General features: G+C 46.7%; 1 long non-coding RNA gene across 1 annotated transcript in view; it reads right to left on the reverse strand.

Annotated features, from left to right (window-relative positions):
* LOC135320525 (uncharacterized) overlaps positions 1-13468 on the reverse strand; it is a 64480-nt gene that overhangs the window by 47440 nt on the left and 3572 nt on the right. The window contains exons 2-3 of the long non-coding RNA XR_010379694.1: positions 10533-10676; positions 10112-10428 (exon numbers count right to left, since the gene is read on the reverse strand). This is a non-coding gene — a long non-coding RNA (uncharacterized LOC135320525). The remainder of the gene's footprint in view (positions 1-10111; positions 10429-10532; positions 10677-13468) is intronic.

Genomic DNA, 13468 nt, shown 5'->3' on the forward strand with positions numbered 1-13468 from the left:
AGGCCTATATTCATAAAAGTCACGTCTGTATTTTTCCAACAGTAATTAATCTAGGTATCTTGCAAAATACTTCTCAAAGAGCCAGGAAAGCATACAAGTGTATTGAAATTCAAAAACATTTATTTGCACATTAAAACAGCATGAGCTTTATTCTATTAAAAAAAGTGACATGTCAAATCAATGTTTTGATATTTTAAAACCTATTAAGAGTGCAGAAAAATAAATCAAAATTTTCTTTAATCACAAAAGAGAGAAGCTTATTCCCTGAAAATGATCAATGTAGATTTTTCTAAACTTAATGGTTCTGGTCAGATTCCTACGAATTTAAATGTCTGAGTGGATGGTTACACGGCAACATGAATTCTGAGTTGTAACAACACACATTCTGTGTAAATAATATTCAAGGCCGTCTGCTTAAGGTGATTTAACTAGTCCCTGTCTCACTAGAATGATAAAGATTTCATTAAAACTTCATACTGCACACACACACACAAAACACTGAATCCTTGTTACTTTAAGCCATATTCATATATTCATAAATATGCATATTGAATATGCATCAGAAACAAGCCACCCTCTTTAGTATTCAGAGTTGATCCTTCTAAACTATCTGTCCTTGTGACAGCATATTTTTATAAGCAGCTCTTGGGTGCTTCATATACAAGGCGTCCACCTCTCACAGTCAAACAAGGTAAAGGGCATCACTCAAATTTCACAAATGAGGAAATGTACTTAAGCCATGAAAACAACTTACATATTCATCATCAGGAAAGAAAAGAGTAAAGATTTTACTTACAATATTCACTGACAAAACTTTCCTCCATACTAAGACTACATAGAACCAATTCAGTCTTTGTAAATTTTTCTGTCAATAAGCACCACTAGAGAAAAACAAGCAACATCATTAGAAATGGTTGGACTTTCAAAGCCCACTCCAATTTTGCACTATAATCATTTTTAATGTTTTGATTTTAGTGTTTACAGAGCACTAAAATAAAAAAATATAAAGTTTTTAACTCATTGCCTGAGAAAGCAACATTTGTGAAAATGTACAATTTTAATTTATGCCACTCTGTCTAACATTCTCACTGGTGTCTCTCCTTTGAAGGCTTCATGAAGCTGAGATCGCTAAAATCGTTCATTTATGGACTCACAGGAGTTCGGGAAACCACTCAACTTGGGGCTGATCAGAGGAGCCATTGAGAATGCATCCTGTGCAGCCTGGGTTCCAGCACTGAGCCTGCCAGCGCCAGCTGCGTGAGATTTGGGACAAGCTGCCCCATCTCTCAACCGCTCAGCTGCAGAAAAGGAGACACTGATACCTACCCTTAAACACCTGCTATGAATTAAAACATGAGGAAAGCATTTTAGCCTTAGGTAAGTGTCCACTCAGAGCAAGCTTGGTCATTATGATGATGAGGATTACTTTTAATAAGTTAAGGCAGACCAAAAATTAGAAATCACCATAAAGGAGAAACATTTTATGTCAATGAGCATTTCCTTTTGAATGGATTGCAGAATGTTCCATTGATTTTTTTAATAAATCAAATTTTGTCCACTAATTATAGATTTACAGGTTCATGGACAAGTCTCCAGAAAAAGAATTAGAGGTCACTAACCTCTGCATACAAAGAAAGTAAAGTTTAAAAAAAATCAGGGGGGAGATTATACCTCACTTGAGAGAGTATGTGCTCAGCATGCATGCGGCCCTCAGTTCAGACACCAATAACTCCATTTAAAAACTTTTTTTTTGAGAAATGGAGAATTAACTCAAAAAGGTGGAGGAATGCAGAATTTTTTTTAGAGAATCAACTCAGATTTAAGATGGGGAAAAAAATATCCATTTCTCACAGGAAATCTTGAGAACTATGTAAACCGGATCTGAGTTGTCTAATCTTTTAACATTATTCATGAATTCATATTACCAAGTCTTAAAACTGCCTGATAACCCACAGGGGTGATCCTGATCATAACAGCTGCCAACACGGATCGAGCTCCGGCTACGAATGGTCTGTTCTGCCATCTCTGCCCCTGAGGCCTCACCAGGCTGGGAGCACTAAATTCGGTCATTCATGAGCATCACGTGTAAGTCCTCCCTTTCTACTTCTCACTCCCCCCTCACCAGACCCTCTGAGGGAAGCACTGTTATCATCTTCCCCAACCGAAGATAAGGCCACTGAGGCACAGAGACTAAACCTGCTCCAGGTCACATCGGCAATAAAGGACGTCTATAATTCTGCTGTTCTATTATTGAGAAAGGAATCTGACATATCAATTCAAGGGAGACTGTTAAATAATCAAGTCTGTCAGGTCTTCACCTCAAAGAGCAGATACTATAGATTCCTGACGTAGGATGAGGCTGCCGCCACATACTGACTCAGCTTGAAATTAATATCCAAGATGAAGCAGCGGATACATGTAAATATTCACGACTGTCAACTCCGCTCTCGGGTCTGGGCCCTTCACTGCCTGAACGGGGGTGAAATCCCCACCCGTGTCAGGGAGGGAAGCGCAGTTCTTCCGGGACTCACCCAGGATTCATGGGCTGTTTCCCCCCCACAGGCTGTCCTCAACTATTAAAAAGCTCTCAAGAATTTTACACCATGCAAAACTAAAAGACGTTTCTGCAGATGGAGCACTTTCTCAGGCTTAAACCTTTTTTGCCTACACTCAGCAAGTGGGAAAATAACACATGACTCTGCAAAGTCTCTGACCCTCACCACTCACAGGAGTAGAATGGCCTCAGCACAAGATGACTCTTCACGGATGAGAACAAAATAAACCCGCCCCCAACCACAGGCACTCCCAGAGACAGCGCTCAGCAGTCTTCTGCACACTCACGGTTGTGCAGCCCTCACCACCATCTATTTCCAGAACACTTCATCATCCCATAAGAACACCCCTGCCACTAGCAATCACTTCCCAACCCCCCTCCACCCAACCCCTTGCAACCATCACCTGCCCTCTGCCTCTGCATGTGCCTATTCTGGGCATTTCAGATCACTGAATTCAACAATATGTGGCCGTTTGTGTCTGGTTCCTTTCACTAAACGTGCTGTTATCAAGGCTCGTCCAGGTTGAAGTGGTATCAGCATCTCTCTTTTTTTTTTTGAAAGTGTTAAAGTTTATTAGAAGGTGGTAAGTACTATCAAAAAGAGTAGAGAGGAGCATAAGTGATTGGGTTTCAAAGGGAAAAGGGCTGGTTGAGCAGTCAGTGTGGACTTCCCAGAGCAGGTGGCCTTTTTCATATTCCCCTTTATTTATTTTTTCTTTTTTATTCACTTTTACGTCTGAATAATGTTCCACTACATGGAGATACTACATTCTGTTCATCCATTCAGCAGCTATGTATGGACGAGCTCCAGACGAATGAGTGTAAGAGGTGACTAGGCAGGGATGGCATTTAAGCAAAGGGCAAGATGTGCTTTCAAAAAAAAAAAGCCAACAAACAGAGGCACAAGGAAATTCAGCGCGTTTCTGAGAAAGTGCATGCTTGCTTCACGATGACTGCCGCGCAGGGCTGGGGGGGGAGTGACAGGAGACACAATGAGGGAGTCACCTGAGAATATTCCCCATGCAAGCAGCTCAGACAATTCTCCTCCCTCATCCTGTATTTTAGAGCCATTTTTGATAGGTTTTCTATTTCAAGTAACAGTACTTAGTTACACATCTGATCATCTGCATCAGATCACCTTACCTCTAAGACACAGAAAGTCATTCACTGACTGGAGCAGCTCCAAGACATAAAGGTGATGGACCAGGGAGTCTTGCAGCATCCCGGCCTGCAGGCACAAACCCCCACATGTTCCATGGTGATGTCCAGAAAGTAAAATGCATGGAAATATCTCACTGCTTGTGCACGATATCTGCCCCCAAATTGCCCCAAAATCATGCTGGCAAAGCACTACTGAGCCCTCTCACTACAAAAAAAAAAAAAAAGAGAGAGAGAGAACAGAAAAGAATAAAGCTCAGAAGGCAAATTTAGGGTCTTCCATTGAAAACCAGCCACCATCACTGCCAGTAACTCAGCTGGAATTGTCCTGACTTCAAAAACCACTGCGCAGTTACATTGCAAACGTGATAGACATATATGTATTCCACGTAGATGATATTACAGTAGGATTTTTCTTTTCGAAATTTCCAGTTGCAACATTAACACAAGAAAGATTATGTTTCAGCTTTAAAAAAATCAATTATTTTCCACTTTCTTAATTTTGAACCTATTATTATTTTATAAAGGGTGCTATGCTGCAAATTATAAACCAACTATTTGGCTTCTGCCAACAAGACCTTTATGACTTCACTATTTCAGAGCAAGATTTAATGATGCTTTGAGAAGTGGGGCATGGGGCGCTCACTAACAGCTCTTTAAATACTGACAAGGATGTGCTATTTAAGTAATGCAAAGGCTCTAACTCTACATTAACTCAGAAACCAAAGAAACTACACCAAAGCCTTACTTTATCAATTTTAAATTTTGCTATTCTTTTGAATATTAAATTTCTTAAAAGATAAGATTTTTTTTGAGAAACACAGCAGCTGTATTAAATTTCCTCTCACCAAGAAAGCAATCTTTATCAAGAAAAAATACCCCTATGGAAATCCAAAAGACGGGACGTTTCTAGCTAAGTGAACATGCAGATCTCAACACAAGACTAAATCCTATCAGATCTCTCTCGAACGAGCTCAAAAATATCCTGTGCTACCCTGAAACTTAGCTATTCTCTTCCAAATGTTGGCTGAGCTAAGATCATCACACAATGCAGGGAAGAGAAAAGTCCACCTGGTTGCATCCGTTTTCTTCCAGCCACAAGGTGCCGCTAGGGGGTCCCCGTTAATAAGCTCTCCTCATGAGGAAATCCGGCATTCACACTGCCCCTGCCGTCCCCAAGCAGCCCCGACGCCCCTCTCCCACTGGTGGCCGCCCAGCCTGTCAATGGTCTTCTAATGACCCTCCCAGTTGGTGGCACTCTCCCCCTCTTCCCTGCTTCACACACACACACACACACACACACACACACACACACGGAGCCAGGACAGCCTTCCCAAAGCACAAATTTGATTACATCACCCCCACTTCAAACCCTTCAGAGGCTCCCTGGTAGAGTTCTAGCCCCACCCCCGACGCTGCTCGCCCACCTTCACCACAGTACCCAGGTCCACAATGACCTCAGGCGCCCCCTGAACTGCTGCTACTCCCCACTTGCCTCCAGGCGCATTTTGACGGTTTGTCAAGGGAGCCTTCCTTCCCTCGAACCTCTACACTTTGGGTTAGGTGCCCCTGCTGTGTTCCCAGAACATTCTACGCTAAGACAACTTCTGACAATGCTAAACTCTCAAGAAGCAATACATTTTGCTTACTACTGTGAGTCCACCCTCTCTCCCCTGGACACTCAGAATTGCATGTGTTATGAATAAATGAATGAAGGGGTGGGTCTCAAAGGGACGGGCAGAGCTGCTCTCGCCCACCCCGACCCCTTCTTTCTGTAGAACATCAGAAGCAAAACCAGGAGTACCTCTCCTGAGGGTCACTTTCTGCTGACACCCTTCACTGCCTCTTCTGTGTCAATTCTAGTAAAAAACCAAGCTCCTCCTAAGCCCTCCATCCCTAGGCCCACTCCAGTGTCCTCCCAAGCAGGGGCACCCTCCACCCTGGACCACACAGTGCACTCTCCCCGAGTCCCCACCCCACAAGCCTCCAGGCCTCTACCCGGGCTGCTCCTGCAACCTGAGTCACCCTCTTGATTCCTTCTCCTGGCTGACTCTTACTCTGTCCTCATAACTGAATGTAGAGCCCATTTCTTCAAGGAAGCCCTCTCTGATGAAGTCCTTTAGCTCTTGGCTGGGCTCCCTCTACAGCAGGACTGCTTGGCGACCAACTGGTGTTTGTCCACCTGCTCCTCTGAGACCATGAACTCTTGGAGGCCACGTGGGAAAAAGGAGTGAGACGATAAGGGGGGTGGGAAGAGCAAAAAGCAAAATCACAGCCCAAGTCCCAGATTCAAGGATTCTGTCTCAGAAGAAAAGAATAAAATGTTTAATACGTATGTCATTTGGCTATGATTTTTGTGGCTCATGGAAAGCAAGAGGTTGGTGTTCTAGTCTAAGATCCAAGTTACATGCAAAGAAATGTACATATTCATATCCAAAGGAAACCAGAGCTGCTCAACAACAGTTTGCAGTTAAAATCAAAGGAAATTTGATAAGGCAATCTCTCTCGCTCTCTCTCTCTTTGTTTTTTTTTTTTTTGTATCATATAGTTGTAGAAGTATTTGTATAATTGAGTGATGGCAACAGCCTATGATTCTGCACTGGAGTGTTTGGGGCAGAGGAAGCCCAGATTACATGCACTGTGTAAATGCAATCACACCAACACACTGACAGGTGCCCTACTGGCTGAGCTGAAGTTCCAAAGCAGACAACATTACGATGCAAGACACCTCTCATTAGAAAGTAAGGAATGCAATGTTCTGTACTCAATTACTTACGTTATATGGGCCATTAAGCGATAGTGCATCTTGTCTAATGAAACCCCAAAATAAATAGTTAACGTCGATTTTCTCCATCTGACCCTTATTTGCTAACTTTGGATATCAAACCCTCACTCCATACAGAAAGCTCAGACCTACGGTGCAGCAGGTTACATCCCGTGGAAGAAAGCCTATCAAGGGAGAACTGGAGAGTTTCCCTTCAGAAGCTGCTAAGTCTGGTTTTGCACCTGTACGTCATTTGCAACCACGTCATCGTCAAAAGAGTAAGACCTTACCTCTGTGGGGCGAAAAGCACTGCGGTGCTTCTGAACAATTAAAGAACACTGAGATTTGGGAAAGAGTCCTGAGGCACTTAAATCGTACTTTTTGTGAAAGGCTCCAATACTGACCCAATTCACCAATCCAGGTACAACATGGAGGTACCGGAATTAGTAGAGAGAACATGCCCTTGAAGTCTGACAAGGCCCTGCTTGAATCCTGCTACAGCATTTACTAGCCGCGAAATGGACCAATTCCTTAACCCCTCTGAGAAGGCTTCCCAATCTGCAAAAGGGGGCTGCCACCGCCCACCTGGGAGGCACGGATGTGAATGCAACACGCAAGTAGTGAGGCCGACTGCTACCTGACACGAGACCTGGGTAGTTTCCCTCCGCTGCCCTTCTCCCCCTTTAAACTTGCCCTGTTCCCCCTGGTAAGGGTCAAGCCCCGGACCAGACTGCCCGATTCTTCTGTGTATCCCCGGATACATATCTTACCCTTAGGAGGCCAGAAAAAGAACTATCTCCTCCAACGTCACTATCAATGTTCTTAAGAGTCTGGGTTTTTTTAACTCTATTTTGCAGGGAGACAATTCCAGAACTGTCCAACCACCATTCTCCACTTTGGCTCTTTCTCACCTCAAATCTTCTGTCTGCTGGCCTTTTGTTCATGGGAAATAGAGTCCGCTAGGGTGGAGACTCATTAGGCCTCTGTCCCTCCCTCACAGGTGAGTGTGACTACATTCTCAACACTCCCCACTCCGACTCCATCTTCCGAGGAGGTTCCCCTCCTGGAACATGCAGCCTCTGCTTCATCCCAGATGCGCACGCGTGGCCACAACCCTCCATTCAGATTTCTTCCTGGGTGGCCCTGCCCACCCCCAAGACCCTTAAGGATAAATGCCATTGCTCTGAAAATCCCAAACGCCACTGAGTGACACGCCAAAGCTGCATGGTCTGGGCTTTCCTCCAACCCAGGCACAGTCCTGACCCGCCTCAGCCTCAGTCTGCACCTCTCGAGATGAACTCATCCACCTGCACGGCTGTGAACACCAGCTAAGAATGACGACTCCCAACGTGTATCTCTAGTCCGGCTCCTTCACCTGAGCCCCGGGGCCATAGACCCGAGTGCCTCTTTGAAGTCCTAACTTGGATGACAAATGGAATCTTAAAAATGCCTCATGTCCACCATTTACTCTAGAGTTCGATTCCTAGCAGGTACCTCCCAGGCTCCCGATTTTAGTAACAGACCCAGAACCCACCTAGGTGTTTGAGGTCACATTCAATTTCCCCTGTTCCTCCCCCCGGCCCTGCCCTGGAATCAGTCTTGTCATTTCTATTGCTAAGCCAATCTCAAGTCTGGTTCTGCAAGGACCACGGATGGAACCCCACAAGCTGACAGCAAGGTGCAGTGCGTCACAGTCCTCCGAAGAGTGCTCCCTGGAGTGGGAGGCATCTCCTGCCTCTGGTCACCTCAGAAGGCACTGGATTCTCACAAAGGAGGCCCAGGAGAAGGGACTCAAGGTTCTCCTGTGGTCTGAACTTTGAAGGGCCCGAGGTTTGGGGGAGTTCCTAGTTAGCAGACACACCTGCCAGTGAGCAGATGAGGATGGGGGAACCCAGGCAAGGCTGTTCTCACTCCGACCCCTGGGCTCTCGGGAGCCACGGGAAAGGCCTGTGAAGGGCACAGCCCAGCCTTCACAGATCCCAGCCTGCATTTGCCAACCCAGAGAGCCTAGACTCCTACTTGCGATTCTTGTGTTCTGTTCCCCCCCAGAATGTGATGGGCTCTTTCAGAATGTCTGGTCTGTCTCAAGCGAGACCAAGTCAGTGAAGGATGAAGTGTCCACAATTGGACCAGGGCATGAAAGGTAAAACAAGGTCTCATGGCCAGCATGACAGTGGTGGCCAAACCCTTCCCCCGGGTGAGATGAACCAGGGTGTGGGTGAGAATGCAAGGTCACTTCACAGCTGACTAGGGTGTTGGAGACTCACTACCGCAAACTAACGACACGGCCGTCAGTGGTGGACGTCAGCTGCAACAGACACGGAGTCAGCTATTTACTGCCATAATGGGTTAATAGTAAAGGCTGGTGCAGGGAGGACTGCATGGCTGCTGAGGCAAACCACAGACCCGGCTCTGAATGCCCACCGGCTGGAGCAGAGAGGAAGCTACAGTCCCCTTTAGCGGTCCCTGTGTCCACCAGATCCAAGTGAGCCAGCTACTTAGGAGAAGGCCATGTTGTTCTGATACTCAGAAAAACCAGCCTCGTAAAGGGAAAATAAGAGTGGCATGGAGTTTAGACCCGCTCCTGCCTCTCTATGAAGGCAAAGTAAATTAAATGGCACCGGGAAGGTGAATGAAAAAACAAAAAACAAAAAACCGGTGACTGCTTCTTCCAACAGCATCCCCTGCAGCTGCTCACCCCCGAGACTGCCACTTTCTCACCAGTGACCGCCGGCCAGGAAGCTCCGTCACGCACGTCACACAACGACAGCCCTGAACCGCGTGCCAAGCACGTTTGTCTAAAAGCCAGAATCAAGGAAGATGCTGCAGATTTTGACATTCCAAGTTTAAATACTCCTTGAAAAAAAATCCCTCAGCAGCCGCCTAAATCAATTCACATCTCACTTCTTCAAAACAATCAAACAAATTTAATAAGGGCGCATTTGTCACCAAACATAAGGAGGACCAAACTGTTCCCCAAAGCAAGGATTTTAACAGGTATCAAACACCAGTGTGTGATGTGCTAACAAAGCAAAAATTCCAAAAATCTAGAAAATAAAAAGATGACTAGGATAATATATGGATCAAGGCAACTGTTAAGGTTTTTGCTTTTTAAAGCGATGGGGACAGCACGGAGGACAATCTCGCTATTTCCAATGCAGGGTGTGCACAGTCCACTTTTCAGACGCAACAACATGCTCACAGGGCGGTACAAGATAGAAAGGGAAATAGAAAAAGGAAAAGAGGAACAGCGAAAATTAGAAACACATGAGAACAAAAATAACTGAGAGCAATTACAAGAATTTAGGTGAGTTTGGTGAGGACAGGGACGTGGGGACGGTGAGACCCACCCTCACCTATTGTTCCAGGGAAGGCAGGGGCCTGAGGCGAGCGGCGCTGCCGGGGGACCCCAACGAGGTCAGCGCCCCAAACCTAAACTTCACCTAGATGCGTGTAAACAGCTTTTGAGCTACAAAATGTGGTCGCATTTCAAGCTGGACAATTTTACTCACTCCCACCAAGAGTAACAGGAGAGAATTAGGCTCTGTTCCTGCACCAAAGCATTGTTTAAAAAATTAATGACTGTGTAATAGTAAAAGAAACAATGGAGTAAAAGTGACTGGAGGAGAACTTACTTGACCCGAGCTCACTGGCCGCGTTATCTCACTGACGTTCAGAGGCTGGCTGAGCCCTTACGGTACCAAAACAGACAGACCCACCAGGAGGGAGGTTTAATGCGCTGCTGTATTTTGATGCCGGGAGCCATGCCTGGTACACGAGGTTCTGGGTAAACAATGGTGACAGTGTCAACCACTATGGGCTAAGCACACATCCAGCTACTCCGCCAAATCCCAAGGACAGACTTCAAAAGGCAAAAACAAGCTGGTATTCTCTGGTGGGTCTGCAGACTCAGAGCCAAGCAGTTGCTGAGCAAACATGTCACCAGTGCCTCCTGTGACAAAAGAGGAGGCACTGGTCAGGGGGCTGGGGCAGGGCTCCAGGCTTCCACTGCTCACCCACCATTATGTCCAGGGGGAGATATTGGTCCCTACTTACGTTGCACCGATGTACCGACATTGACTGACGCCTGGGGACTCAGCAGGAGGTGACAGGTGACGGGAATGGAGCCAGCCTGGGAGTGGCACGGTGCTGGCATCTGTGTCCTCAGCTTTGCCCAGGCCACTACATCTGCCAGCTCATCTACAAGAAGCAGAAGGGGAGAAAGCCGTGTAGATCACGGGGCCCTGTGAGGACAAGTACAGGTCATGGAGACGACAAGCCTCGCCCCTTCCTTAAGATATAGATGTATGTCCGGGGAGGAAGTGAAAATTCATCCAGAGCCCGCCAGGCACCACAAGCAGGTGGGACTCGTGTCCCCTGTGCCTGTCACTCAGAGGACTGGTCTGGACTATCTTTTTATCAATTCTCTGGCATCTTCTCCTCCAACTTACCAACAACCAGAAAGTAGAATCTGATTTTAGACTCACAGAGAATCGCAGAAACCCTCCTCCACATCAGGCCCGGCAGCTCGTGCCAGGCCCTCCGACCGTCACCTGTGGGACCGCCATGAGCCCTCTCAATACTCAAGGCCCGAGGCCGTAGGTCGGGGTGGCACAGATTCCCACACTCTCCCCAGCAAAGGGGGACCACCTCTCGGCAAAGGCATCTCACCTTCTTCTTCCCGAGGGACATCTCGATAGATACACAGGGAAACAGAGCAGAATGTGGGGGGGTAGGCAGCCCAGAAGAGCTCGTCTGCACTTCCAAGGCAAAGTGGGTCCGTTGACCTAATCACAGGGACAAAGTGAGGACGAATCTTTCCCTGCTGTGCCCCATGCTCCGTGACACGCCTTTCCCTGCGTAAGGAGCTCATTTGGAAGCCCCTGGCAGTGTTTCTGTTGTCCTAAATTGGCATGGTGGTTGTCAGGCAGGGAGAGAGCTCCTGAGCCGTGCAGGTGCTGGACCTGGGAGGCAGGAGACACTGGCTCCACCCCCAGCTCAACCAGCACCTCATTCTGCGTCTCAGGATTCAGCATGACATCTATAAGCAAAGGGATGAGACTGTCCCAGGACATGCTGTCCAACAGGAATGAAATGACAGCCATGTAAAGAAAGTTTCCCAGTTGCCACATTTAAAAATGTCACCCCCCCAAAAAAAACCCTAGAAACTGATTTTAAGAACATATCTTACTTATTGTACAGTATGTAAAATACTATCATTTTGACATGTAATCAATAAAGAAAGAAACAAGATAGTTTACATTCTTTTTACTAGACAAGTCTCAGCGTCTGATGTGCATTTGACCTAGAGCACATCTCAGCTCAGAGCAGCCTCCTCCCCAGCTCTCCTAGCATCAGTGGCTTTGGCTACTCTATTGGAGAGCAACTCCAGGGGTCACACCAGGGGAATTGGCTGAAAAGCGGGAGTAAGTGTCCATAATAACCCTAAAAGTATCTCTCTGAAACAAAGGCGGATTCACTTTTAAACGTCTGAAAACCGGCGGGTTTCACCTCCTTCACGCCTTGGCTACAAGACAGCCCTCCTCCTTGCTGATCCCTTTCTGGATGTAGGGAAGCAACCCTTCACACAGCCAGGGTGTCCGTGCATCCAGGTAGACTTTCCTGCTCTCTGTGTCCAATCCCACAAAGTCCTCCTTCTCAAACAGGATGTAGAGCAGGAGGATCTTGTCCCCAGTCTTGTCGGATGCACAGTCCAGCCACTTGGACTTGAGCATGATGAAGTGAGACTCAGTGAAGTCCTCGATCCTCTTCTCCACCACCCTGCAGTCCTCGTAAATTGAAGGCCACGTTGGTGCGCGGCTGCTCGGCAACCTCCCCATGCAGCACAAAGACAAAGAGCCGAGAGTCATAGAGCGTGGTGCCATACAGCTCCTCTGCACGTGGAGCTTCTCGAAGGTCTTGGCCAAGAGGCAGTCGGTAATGGTGACAAGGCCCACTACCTTGCGGTGGGTCTCGAAGTCTCTCCACCCATTCTCGGGCGCATAGTGGTGACTGTAGTGGATACAGAGTGCCCACTGCGAGCCGCAAGGGATGATCTGCCTCACCAAGGAGATTCGCTTATAGATGCAAAAGAAATTCTCCTCTGAGATGATCCCCACGGGTTGGACCACCACGGGGAGAGTCTGGTGGTCCTAAGCACACTGCACGTAGTCAGGGATGTTCATGTTGCAGGCCCTGACGAGAGGGAAGAGGAGACCGAGGTACATACTGTGCTGCAGGCTGCGGGCCTCACTGGGTTGCGGTGACCTGGTGTGTACCAGTCAGAAGGCAGGGGGAGCCCAAACAAAGCCGGGGGTACAGTTTGTCCTCAGCATCTGCACATGGCTACCGCAGGTCGGATCACATTACGCAGCTTTTGGTCTAGGCTTCCGACCTCTGCAGAAAGGGTCATTTCTTGTTTTCTGTTTCCAAGCACCTAGCCAGGCCCTGATGCAAAGTCAGTGCTCAAAACTGCTGAATAAAGGAATGAATAAAGGAACTGCTTCCACACCCCTCAGCAGGATATAATGCAAAGAAACACAGTAGGATCAAAAGACCTGGATTTCAACTCCAATTTATTTGAACTCCTAAGCTGCAGAATACTTGATAAGAAAACTTGCTTTGGGGAGGAGGGTTCAGTTCAGTGGTAGAGCACATGCTTAGCATGTATGAGGTCCTGGGTTGAATCCTCAGTACCTCATTTTAAAAAAAATGAAACAAATAAATAAACCTATTTACCCCCCTCAAAAAATATTTTTTGAATTCCAAATTCAAGAAAAAAAAAACACCTTGCAATTGACACAACATTGTAAACATGAGTATACTTCAATTAAAAAAAAATCCTTGCCTTACAAGAATATATCTGGATTATGGAAGTTTACAAATGTAAAATGCCTAGGGTCCCACCTGCATAAGAAGAAGGAACTGTACAAATTTACTATCCCTCATTTATGAGCTATATTTCCTTTGGGGGGTTTATAACCTCTCAGAGC

Source organism: Camelus dromedarius, unplaced genomic scaffold (genome assembly GCF_036321535.1).
Source record: "Camelus dromedarius isolate mCamDro1 unplaced genomic scaffold, mCamDro1.pat HAP1_SCAFFOLD_43, whole genome shotgun sequence".
In the NCBI taxonomy this organism is placed as follows: Eukaryota; Metazoa; Chordata; class Mammalia; order Artiodactyla; family Camelidae; genus Camelus; species Camelus dromedarius.